The sequence below is a fragment of the Ascidia mentula genome, chromosome 6 (assembly GCF_947561715.1).
Source record: "Ascidia mentula chromosome 6, kaAscMent1.1, whole genome shotgun sequence".
Lineage (NCBI taxonomy): Eukaryota > Metazoa > Chordata > Ascidiacea > Phlebobranchia > Ascidiidae > Ascidia > Ascidia mentula.
The window spans coordinates 8,330,453-8,343,387 of record NC_138571.1 but is presented as its reverse complement, the minus strand read 5'-3'; the positions used below and the strand labels follow the sequence as shown (position 1 = coordinate 8,343,387).

General features: G+C 35.8%; 1 long non-coding RNA gene across 1 annotated transcript; it reads right to left on the bottom strand.

Annotated features, from left to right (window-relative positions):
* Positions 1-11,899: 11,899 nt before the first annotated feature.
* LOC145906718 (uncharacterized) lies at positions 11,900-12,686 on the bottom strand. Its single transcript, XR_014402854.1, has 3 exons — positions 12,562-12,686; positions 12,264-12,449; positions 11,900-12,078 (listed from the first exon to the last, which is right to left on the bottom strand). It is a non-coding gene; the product is annotated as an uncharacterized LOC145906718 (long non-coding RNA).
* Positions 12,687-12,935: the final 249 nt, after the last annotated feature.

Sequence of the window (12,935 nt, the reverse complement as noted above, 5' to 3'; positions counted from 1 at the left end):
ATGAAAAAAATTTTTTTGCAGTACAAGCTTTATTATACAGTGGAAAACGCTGATAATCCAGTATTGCTTTTGCGGTTGCACACCGTATGTAACTATGCGATTTCAGCACTTGTCCATTTTGCAGTATATGACTTTTCGATAAAAACATAATTTTTTTCAGTACAAGCTTTATTATACGGTGGAAAACGCTGATACTCCAGTATTGCTTGTGCGGTTGCACAACGTATGTAACTATCAGATTTCAGCACTTGTCCATTTTGCAGTGTATGACATTTCGATAAAAAATAAATTTTTTCAGTACAAGCTTTATTATACAGTGGAAAACGCTGATACTCCAGTATTGCTTTTGCGGTTGCACAACGTATGTAACTGTGCGATTTCAGCACTTGTCCATTTTGCAGTATATGATTTTTCGATGAAAAATATTTTTTTGCAGTACAAGCTTTATTATACAGTGGAAAACGCTGATACTCCAGTATTGCATTTGCGGTTGCACAACGTATGTAACTGTGCGATTTCAGCACTTGTCCATTTTGCAGTATATGACTTTTCGATAAAAAATATTTTTTTGCGGTACAAGCTTTATTATACAGTGGAAAACGCAGATACTCCAGTATTGCTTTTGCGATTGCACAACGTATGTAACTATGCGATTTCAGCACTTGTCCATTTTGCAGTGTATGACTTTTCGATGAAAAATAATTTTTTTCAGTATAAGCTTTATTATAGAGTGGAAAACGCTGATACTCCAGTATTGCTTTTGCGGTTGCACAACGTCTGCAACTATGCGATTTCAGCACTTGTCCATTTTGCAGTACATGACTTTTCGATGAAAAATATTTTTTTGCAGTACAAGCTTTATTATACAGTGGAAAACGCTGATACTCCAGTATTGCTTTTGCGGTTGCACAACGTATGTAACTATGCGATTTCAGCACTTGTCCATTTTGCAGTATATGACTTTTCAATAAAAAATAATTTTTTTCAGTACAAGCTTTATTATACAGTGGAAAACGCTGATACTCCAGTATTGCTTTTGCGGTTGCACAACGTCTGTAACTATGCGATTTCAGCTCTTGTCCATTTTGCAGAATATGACTTTTCGATGAAAAATATTTTTTTGCAGTACAAGCTTTATTATACAGTGTAAAACGCTGATACTCCAGTATTGCTTTTGCGGTTGCACAACGTATGTAACTATGCGATTTCAGCACTTGTCCATTTTGCAGTATATGACTTTTCGATGAAAAATATTTTTTTGCAGTACAAGCTTTATTATACAGTGGAAAACGCTGATACTCCAGTATTGCTTTTGCGGTTGCACAACGTATGTAACTATGCGATTTCAGCACTTGTCCATTGTGCAGTATATGACTTTTCGATGAAAAATATTTTTTTGCAGTACAAGCTTTATTATACAGTGGAAAACGCTGATACTCCAGTATTGCTTTTGCGGTTGCACAACGTATGTAACTATGAGATTTCAGCACTTGTCCATTTTGCAGTGTATGACTTTTCGACAAAAAATAATTTTTTTCAGTACAAGCTTTATGATACAGTGGAAAACGCTGATACTCCAGTATTGCTTTTGCGGTTGCACAACGTATGTAACTATGCGATTTCAGCACTTGTCCATTTTGCAGTATATGACTTTCCGATGAAAAATAATTTTTTTCAGTACAAGCTTTATTATACAGTGGAAAAAACGCTGGTACTCCAGTATTGCTTTTGCGGTTGCACAACGTATGTAACTATGCGATTTCAGCACTTGTCCATTTTGCAGTATACGACTTTTCGATGAAAAATATTTTTTTGCAGTACAAGCTTTATTATACAGTGGAAAACGCTGATACTCCAGTATTGCTTTTGCGGTTGCACAACGTATGTAACTATGCGATTTCAGCACTTGTCCATTTTGCAGTATATGACTTTTCGATGAAAAATATTTTTTTGCAGTACAAGCTTTATTATACAGTGGAAAACGCTGATACTCCAGTATTGCTTTTGCGGTTGCACAACGTATGTAACTGAGCGATTTCAGCACTTGTCCATTTTGCAGTATATGATTTTTCGATGAAAAATATTTTTTTGCAGTACAAGCTTTATTATACAGTGGAAAACGCTGATACTCCAGTATTGCTTTTGCGGTTGAACAACCTATGTAACTATGCGATTTCAGCACTTGTCCATTTTGCAGTATATGACTTTTCGATGAAAAATATTTTTTTGCAGTACAAGCTTTATTATACAGTGGAAAGCGCTGATACTCCAGTATTGCTTTTGCGGTTGCACAACGTATGTAACTATGCGATTTCAGCACTTGTCCATTTTGCAGTATATGACTTTTCGATGAAAAATATTTTTTTGCAGTACAAGCTTTATTATACAGTGGAAAACGCTGATACTCCAGTATTGCTTTTGCGGTTGCACCACGTATGTAACTATGCGATTTCAGCACTTGTCCATTTTGCAGTATATGACTTTTCGATGAAAAATATTTTTTTGCAGTACAAGCTTTATTTTTCAGTGGAAAACGCTGATACTCCAGTATTGCTTTTGCGGTTGCACAAAGTATGTAACTATGAGATTTCAGCACTTGTCCATTTTGCAGTGTATGACTTTTCGACAAAAAATAATTTTTTTCAGTACAAGCTTTATGATACAGTGGAAAACGCTGATACTCCAGTATTGCTTTTGCGGTTGCACAACGTATGTAACTATGCGATTTCAGCACTTGTCCATTTTGCAGTATATGACTTTTCGATGAAAAATAATTTTTTTCAGTACAAGCTTTATTATACAGTGGAAAACGCTGATACTCCAGTATTGCTTTTGCGGTTGCACAACGTATGTAACTATGCGATTTCAGCACTTGTCCATTTTGCAGTATATGACTTTCCGATGAAAAATAATTTTTTTCAGTACAAGCTTTATTATACAGTGGAAAAAACGCTGGTACTCCAGTATTGCTTTTGCGGTTGCACAACGTATGTAACTATGCGATTTCAGCACTTGTCCATTTTGCAGTATATGACTTTTCGATGAAAAATATTTTTTTGCAGTACAAGCTTTATTATACAGTGGAAAACGCTGATACTCCAGTATTGCTTTTGCGGTTGCACAACGTATGTAACTATGCGATTTCAGCACTTGTCCATTTTGCAGTATATGACTTTTCGATGAAAAATAATTTTTTTCAGTACAAGCTTTATGATACAGTGGAAAACGCTGATACTCCAGTATTGCTTTTGCGGTTGCACAACGTATGTAACTATGCGATTTCAGCACTTGTCCATTTTGCAGTATATGACTTTCCGATGAAAAATAATTTTTTTCAGTACAAGCTTTATTATACAGTGTAAAACGCTGATACTCCAGTATTGCTTTTGCGGTTGCACAACGTATGTAACTATGCGATTTCAGCACTTGTCCATTTTGCAGTATATGACTTTTCGATGAAAAATATTTTTTTGCAGTACAAGCTTTATTATACAGTGGAAAACGCTGATACTCCAGTATTGCTTTTGCGGTTGCACAACGTATGTAACTATGCGATTTCAGCACTTGTCCATTTTGCAGTATATGACTTTTCGATGAAAAATAATTTTTTTCAGTACAAGCTTTATGATACAGTGGAAAACGCTGATACTCCAGTATTGCTTTTGCGGTTGCACAACGTATGTAACTATGCGATTTCAGCACTTGTCCATTTTGCAGTATATGACTTTCCGATGAAAAATAATTTTTTTCAGTACAAGCTTTATTATACAGTGGAAAAAACGCTGGTACTCCAGTATTGCTTTTGCGGTTGCACAACGTATGTAACTATGCGATTTCAGCACTTGTCCATTTTGCAGTATACGACTTTTCGATGAAAAATATTTTTTTGCAGTACAAGCTTTATTATACAGTGGAAAACGCTGATACTCCAGTATTGCTTTTGCGGTTGCACAACGTATGTAACTATGCGATTTCAGCACTTGTCCATTTTGCAGTATATGACTTTTCGATGAAAAATATTTTTTTGCAGTACAAGCTTTATTATACAGTGGAAAACGCTGATACTCCAGTATTGCTTTTGCGGTTGCACAACGTATGTAACTGAGCGATTTCAGCACTTGTCCATTTTGCAGTATATGATTTTTCGATGAAAAATATTTTTTTGCAGTACAAGCTTTATTATACAGTGGAAAACGCTGATACTCCAGTATTGCTTTTGCGGTTGAACAACCTATGTAACTATGCGATTTCAGCACTTGTCCATTTTTGCAGTATATGACTTTTCGATGAAAAATATTTTTTTGCAGTACAAGCTTTATTATACAGTGGAAAGCGCTGATACTCCAGTATTGCTTTTGCGGTTGCACAACGTATGTAACTATGCGATTTCAGCACTTGTCCATTTTGCAGTATATGACTTTTCGATGAAAAATATTTTTTTGCAGTACAAGCTTTATTATACAGTGGAAAACGCTGATACTCCAGTATTGCTTTTGCGGTTGCACAACGTATGTAACTATGCGATTTCAGCACTTGTCCATTTTGCAGTATATGACTTTTCGATGAAAAATATTTTTTTGCAGTACAAGCTTTATTTTTCAGTGGAAAACGCTGATACTCCAGTATTGCTTTTGCGGTTGCACAAAGTATGTAACTATGAGATTTCAGCACTTGTCCATTTTGCAGTGTATGACTTTTCGACAAAAAATAATTTTTTTCAGTACAAGCTTTATGATAAAGTGGAAAACGCTGATACTCCAGTATTGCTTTTGCGGTTGCACAACGTATGTAACTTTGCGATTTCAGCACTTGTCCATTTTGCAGTATATGACTTTTCGATGAAAAATAATTTTTTTCAGTACAAGCTTTATTATACAGTGGAAAACGCTGATACTCCAGTATTGCTTTTGCGGTTGCACAACGTATGTAACTATGCGATTTCAGCACTTGTCCATTTTGCAGTATATGACTTTTCGATGAAAAATATTTTTTTGCAGTACAAGCTTTATTATACAGTGTAAAACGCTGATACTCCAGTATTGCTTTTGCGGTTGCACAACGTATGTAACTATGCGATTTCAGCACTTGTCCATTTTGCAGTATATGACTTTTCGATGAAAAATATTTTTTTGCAGTACAAGCTTTATTATACAGTGGAAAACGCTGATACTCCAGTATTGCTTTTGCGGTTGCACAACGTATGTAACTATGCGATTTCAGCACTTGTCCATTTTGCAGTATATGACTTTTCGATGAAAAATATTTTTTTGCAGTACAAGCTTTATTATACAGTGGAAAACGCTGATACTCCAGTATTGCTTTTGCGGTTGCACAACGTATGTAACTATGAGATTTCAGCACTTGTCCATTTTGCAGTGTATGACTTTTCGACAAAAAATAATTTTTTTCAGTACAAGCTTTATGATACAGTGGAAAACGCTGATACTCCAGTATTGCTTTTGCGGTTGCACAACGTATGTAACTATGCGATTCCAGCACTTGTCCATTTTGCAGTATATGACTTTCCGATGAAAAATAATTTTTTTCAGTACAAGCTTTATTATACAGTGGAAAACGCTGGTACTCCAGTATTGCTTTTGCGGTTGCACAACGTATGTAACTATGCGATTTCAGCACTTGACCATTTTGCAGTATACGACTTTTCGATGAAAAATATTTTTTTGCAGTACAAGCTTTATTATACAGTGGAAAACGCTGATACTCCAGTATTGCTTTTGCGGTTGCACAACGTATGTAACTATGCGATTTCAGCACTTGTCCATTTTGCAGTATATGACTTTTCGATGAAAAATATTTTTTTGCAGTACAAGCTTTATTATACAGTGGAAAACGCTGATACTCCAGTATTGCTTTTGCGGTTGCACAACGTATGTAACTGTGCGATTTCAGCAATTGTCCATTTTGCAGTATATGATTTTTCGATGAAAAATATTTTTTTGCAGTACAAGCTTTATTATACAGTGGAAAACGCTGATACTCCAGTATTGCATTTGCTGTTGCACAACGTATGTAACTGTGCAATTTCAGCACTTGTCCATTTTGCAGTATATGACTTTTCGATAAAAAATATTTTTTTGCGGTACAAGCTTTATTATACAGTGGAAAACGCTGATACTCCAGTATTGCTTTTTCGGTTGCACAACGTATGCAACTATGCGATTTCAGCACTTGTCCATTTTGCAGTACATGACTTTTCGATGAAAAATATTTTTTTGCAGTACAAGCTTTATTATACAGTGGAAAACGCTGATACTCCAGTATTGCTTTTGCGGTTGCACAACGTATGTAACTATGCGATTTCAGCACTTGTCCATTTTGCAGTATATGACTTTTCAATAAAAAATAAGTTTTTTTCAGTACAAGCTTTATTATACAGTGGAAAACGCTGATACTCCAGTATTGCTTTTGCGGTTGCACAACGTCTGTAACTATGCGATTTCAGCACTTGTCCATTTTGCGGAATATGACTTTTCGATGAAAAATATTTTTTTGCAGTACAAGCTTTATTATACAGTGTAAAACGCTGATACTCCAGTATTGCTTTTGCGGTTGCACAACGTATGTAACTATGCGATTTCAGCACTTGTCCATTTTGCAGTATATGACTTTTCGATGAAAAATATTTTTTTGCAGTACAAGCTTTATTATACAGTGGAAAACGTTGATACTCCAGTATTGCTTTTGCGGTTGCACAACGTATGTAACTATGCGATTTCAGCACTTGTCCATTTTGTAGTATATGACTTTTTGATGAAAAATATTTTTTTGCAGTACAAGCTTTATTATACAGTGGAAAACGCTGATACTCCAGTATTGCTTTTGCGGTTGCACAACGTATGTAACTGTGCAATTTCAGCACTTGTCCATTTTGCAGTATATGACTTTTCGATGAAAAATATTTTTTTGCAGTACAAGCTTTATTGTACAGTGGAAAACGCTGATACTCCAGTATTGCTTTTGCGGTTGAACAACGTATGTAACTATGCGATTTCAGCACTTGTCCATTTTGCAGTATATGACTTTTCGATGAAAAATATTTTTTTGCAGTACAAGCTTTATTATACAGTGGAAAGCGCTGATACTCCAGTATTGCTTTTGCGGTTGCACCACGTATGTAACTATGCGATTTCAGCACTTGTCCATTTTGCAGTATATGACTTTTCGATGAAAAATATTTTTTTGCAGTACAAGCTTTATTATACAGTGGAAAACGCTGATACTCCAGTATTGCTTTTGCGGTTGCACAACGTATGTAACTATGCGATTTCAGCACTTGTCCATTTTGCAGTATATGACTTTTCGATAAAAAATAATTTTTTTCAGTACAAGCTTTATTATACAGTGGAAAACGCAGATACTCCAGTATTGCTTTTGCGGTTGCACAACGTATGTAACTATGCGATTTCAGCACTTGTCCATTTTGCAGTATATGACTTTTCGATGAAAAATATTTTTTTGCAGTACAAGCTTTATTATACAGTGGAAAACGCTGATACTCCAGTATTGCTTTTGCGGTTGCACAACGTATGTAACTATGCGATTTCAGCACTTGTCCATTTTGCAGTATATGACTTTTCGATAAAAAATAATTTTTTTCAGTACAAGCTTTATGATACAGTGGAAAACGCTGATACTCCAGTATTGCTTTTGCGGTTGCACAACGTATGTAACTATGCGATTTCAGCACTTGTCCATTTTGCAGTATATGACTTTCCGATGAAAAATAATTTTTTTCAGTACAAGCTTTATTATACAGTGGAAAACGCTGGTACTCCAGTATTGCTTTTGCGGTTGCACAACGTATGTAACTATGCGATTTCAGCACTTGACCATTTTGCAGTATACGACTTTTCGATGAAAAATATTTTTTTGCAGTACAAGCTTTATTACACAGTGGAAAACGCTGATACTCCAGTATTGCTTTTGCGGTTGCACAACGTATGTAACTATGCGATTTCAGCACTTGTCCATTTTGCAGTATATGACTTTTCGATGAAAAATATTTTTTTGCAGTACAAGCTTTATTATACAGTGGAAAACGTTGATACTCCAGTATTGCTTGTGCGGTTGCACAACGTATGTAACTATCAGATTTCAGCACTTGTCCATTTTGCAGTGTATGACATTTCGATAAAAAATATTTTTTTTCAGTACAAGCTTTATTATACAGTGGAAAACGCTGATACTCCAGTATTGCTTTTGCGGTTGCACAACGTATGTAACTGTGCGATTTCAGCACTTGTCCATTTTGCAGTATATGATTTTTCGATGAAAAATATTTTTTTGCAGTACAAGCTTTATTATACAGTGGAAAACGCTGATACTCCAGTATTGCATTTGCTGTTGCACAACGTATGTAACTGTGCAATTTCAGCACTTGTCCATTTTGCAGTATATGACTTTTCGATAAAAAATATTTTTTTGCGGTACAAGCTTTATTATACAGTGGAAAACGCTGATACTCCAGTATTGCTTTTTCGGTTGCACAACGTATGTAACTATGCGATTTCAGCACTTGTCCATTTTGCAGTGTATGACTTTTCGATGAAAAATAATTTTTTTCAGTACAAGCTTTATTATACAGTGGAAAACGCTGATACTCCAGTATTGCTTTTGCGGTTGCACAACGTATGTAACTATGCGATTTCAGCACTTGTCCATTTTGCAGTATATGACTTTTCGATGAAAAATATTTTTTTGCAGTACAAGCTTTATTATACAGTGGAAAACGCTGATACTCCAGTATTGCTTTTGCGGTTGCACAACGTATGTAACTATGCGATTTCAGCACTTGTCCATTTTGCAGTATATGACTTTTCGATAAAAAATAATTTTTTTCAGTACAAGCTTTATTATACAGTGGAAAACGCTGATACTCCAGTATTCCTTTTGCGGTTGCACAACGTATGTAACTATGCGATTTCAGCACTTGTCCATTTTGCAGTATATGACTTTTCGATGAAAAATATTTTTTTGCAGTACAAGCTTTATTATACAGTGGAAAACGCTGATACTCCAGTATTGCTTTTGCGGTTGCACAACGTATGTAACTATAAGATTTCAGCACTTGTCCATTTTGCAGTGTATGACTTTTCGATAAAAAATATTTTTTTTCAGTACAAGCTTTATTATACGGTGGAAAACGCTGATATTCCAGTATTGCTTTTGCGGTTGCACAACGTATGTAACTATGCGATTTCAGCACTTGTCCATTTTGCAGTATATGACTTTTCGATGAAAAATATTTTTTTGCAGTACAAGCTTTATTTTTCAGTGGAAAACGCTGATACTCCAGTATTGCTTTTGCGGTTGCACAAAGTATGCAACTATGCAATTTCAGCACTTGTCCATTTTGCAGTATATGACTTTTCGATGAAAAATATTTTTTTGCAGTACAAGCTTTATTATACAGTGGAAAACGCTGATACTCCAGTATTGCTTTTGCGGTTGCACAACGTATGTAACTATGAGATTTCAGCACTTGTCCATTTTGCAGTGTATGACTTTTCGACAAAAAATATTTTTTTTCAGTACAAGCTTTATGATACAGTGGAAAATGCTGATACTCCAGTATTGCTTTTGCGGTTGCACAACGTATGTAACTATGCGATTTCAGCACTTGTCCATTTTGCAGTATATGACTTTTCGATGAAAAATAATTTTTTTCAGTACAAGCTTTATTATACGGTGGAAAACGCTGGTACTCCAGTATTGCTTTTGCGGTTGCACAACGTATGTAACTATGCGATTTCAGCACTTGTCCATTTTGCAGTATACGACTTTTCGATGAAAAATATTTTTTTGCAGTACAAGCTTTATTATACAGTGGAAAACGCTGATACTCCAGTATTGCTTTTGCGGTTGCACAACGTATGTAACTATAAGATTTCAGCACTTGTCCATTTTGCAGTGTATGACTTTTCGATAAAAAATATTTTTTTTCAGTACAAGCTTTATTATACAGTGGAAAACGCTGATATTCCAGTATTGCTTTTGCGGTTGCACAACGTATGTAACTATGCGATTTCAGCACTTGTCCATTTTGCAGTATATGACTTTTCGATGAAAAATATTTTTTTGCAGTACAAGCTTTATTTTTCAGTGGAAAACGCTGATACTCCAGTATTGCTTTTGCGGTTGCACAAAGTATGCAACTATGCAATTTCAGCACTTGTCCATTTTGCAGTATATGACTTTTCGATGAAAAATATTTTTTTGCAGTACAAGCTTTATTATACAGTGGAAAACGCTGATACTCCAGTATTGCTTTTGCGGTTGCACAACGTATGTAACTATGAGATTTCAGCACTTGTCCATTTTGCAGTGTATGACTTTTCGACAAAAAATAATTTTTTTCAGTACAAGCTTTATTATACAGTGGAAAACGCTGATACTCCAGTATTGCTTTTGTGGTTGCACAACGTATGTAACTATGAGATTTTAGCACTTGTCCATTTTGCAGTGTATGACTTTTCGATAAAAAATAATTTTTTTCAGTACAAGCTTTATTATACAGTGGAAAACGCTGATACTCCAGTATTGCTTTTGTGGTTGCACAACGTATGTAACTGTGCGATTTCAGCACTTGTCCATTTTGCAGTATATGACTTTTCGATGCAAAATAATTTTTTTCAGTACAAGCTTTATTATACAGTGGAAAACGCTGGTACTCCAGTATTGCTTTTGCGGTTGCACAACGTATGTAACTGAGCGATTTCAGCACTTGTCCATTTTGCAGTATATGATTTTTCGATGAAAAATATTTTTTTGCAGTACAAGCTTTATTATACAGTGGAAAACGCTGATACTCCAGTATTGCTTTTGCGGTTGCACAACGTATGTAACTGTGCAATTTCAGCACTTGTCCATTTTGCAGTATATGACTTTTCGATGAAAAATATTTTTTTGCAGTACAAGCTTTATTGTACAGTGGAAAACGCTGATACTCCAGTATTGCTTTTGCGGTTGAACAACGTATGTAACTATGCGATTTCAGCACTTGTCCATTTTGCAGTGTATGACTTTTCGACAAAAAATAATTTTTTTCAGTACAAGCTTTATTATACAGTGGAAAACGCTGATACTCCAGTATTGCTTTTGCGGTTGCACAACGTATGTAACTATGAGATTTTAGCACTTGTCCATTTTGCAGTGTATGACTTTTCGATAAAAAATAATTTTTTTCAGTACAAGCTTTATTATACAGTGGAAAACGCTGATACTCCAGTATTGCTTTTGCGGTTGCACAACGTATGTAACTGTGCGATTTCAGCACTTGTCCATTTTGCAGTATATGACTTTTCGATGCAAAATAATTTTTTTCAGTACAAGCTTTATTATACAGTGGAAAACGCTGGTACTCCAGTATTGCTTTTGCGGTTGCACAACGTATGTAACTGAGCGATTTCAGCACTTGTCCATTTTGCAGTATATGATTTTTCGATGAAAAATATTTTTTTGCAGTACAAGCTTTATTATACAGTGGAAAACGCTGATACTCAAGTATTGCTTTTGCGGTTGCACAACGTATGTAACTGTGCAATTTCAGCACTTGTCCATTTTGCAGTATCCCAGTCATAAATTTAGGCACGGCCCTTGTCACTTTATGTCAAGATACGCTTGGCATCAAGCTTGGGCGACGCATGTTCACCGTACTTAAATGTTGGATATATGTTCGGCGTATGTTCTACAATTGAACAAATCCAAGCTTGGCCGAGCGAGCTTTCGCCGTGCGTTTACCGAACTTAATGATACTGCCTGGCTACTTTCAAAATATGACCTCATCAAACTAGCTACTTCACCGTCTCGCACGTAACACGACTTAAATTACATAATATTTTATTGAAAGCAACAACCCATAAATAAAAATACAGTGGCAAGCGCAGTGGAAGTACGGTGAAACATGAACTGTTCGACGAAACTATGTACTCTTGAGACGTGGTGGGCTTGATTGAGGGTAAATTGCCGTTTCTTGATATTCTGTGGTCACTACGTCAACAACTCCAGGTAGGCGATTTCTTGGTGCTTAATGCCTGCGTCTTGCATCTTTCAATGCGTCTACAGAACATAAAACATATGATTTAGTTAAAATTTTGGAAACATCCCATCGTGTACAGAAATTAAATATTTGACATGTCGGAATTAAATACGTGAAAGTTGTGACAACGTCACAATCGGAAGGCTTTACAATGAGGCCCGCAGTGTGGCGTGTCTTGTGAGATTTCTAAAGCAATTTGACTCACCCAACAAAAATGCAAACGGAGGATGTGATTTGAATGGGATTTTTGTTTTCCTGCGTCCAACCGCCAAAACAACCCACTCCACGAAAATTGAAGAACCAGGTGTTTTGTCATAAACAGCTTTACAAAATTCCGGAAGGTGCCACGAAGTTGGTCCATGTCAATCACTTGGGCAAGTTGCATTTTGTCCTTTTGAAAAGTATCAACATATATAAAATGATTGAAATGTATAGCAGATGCCATTTACAGTGTAAAGCATGCAGACAAAAGCCTCAGTGCATTAGGTAAAAAGAAAGCTCACTTTGGGTTTAGTAAGTTCCACCTGTCTTGTTTTGTCGATAAGGATGCCAATCTTTTCAGACAGCTCATGCTCCTGCCATTGTGACGTTGTTTTTTGCTGCTTGGGTGACAATAACCTGTGGAAAGTATTTGCAAACTAAAACAAGCAAATACACAAGCAAAGGTCCCCGGTCAATTAAAAAACTAGATGAAAAATATGTGCCGGTTTTATGCATAAAAATCAACACAAGGGTTATGGACACCTTTTTTTGCAAGACGGGAATCATGGGAGAAGTACTGCTTTCAGTGGATTCGCTCATTAGAATGTCCCTTTCCAGATCAGCAGATCTACATTTCTTTTCAAACAACGGGCATGTGTGCCTGAAAAGAACAAAA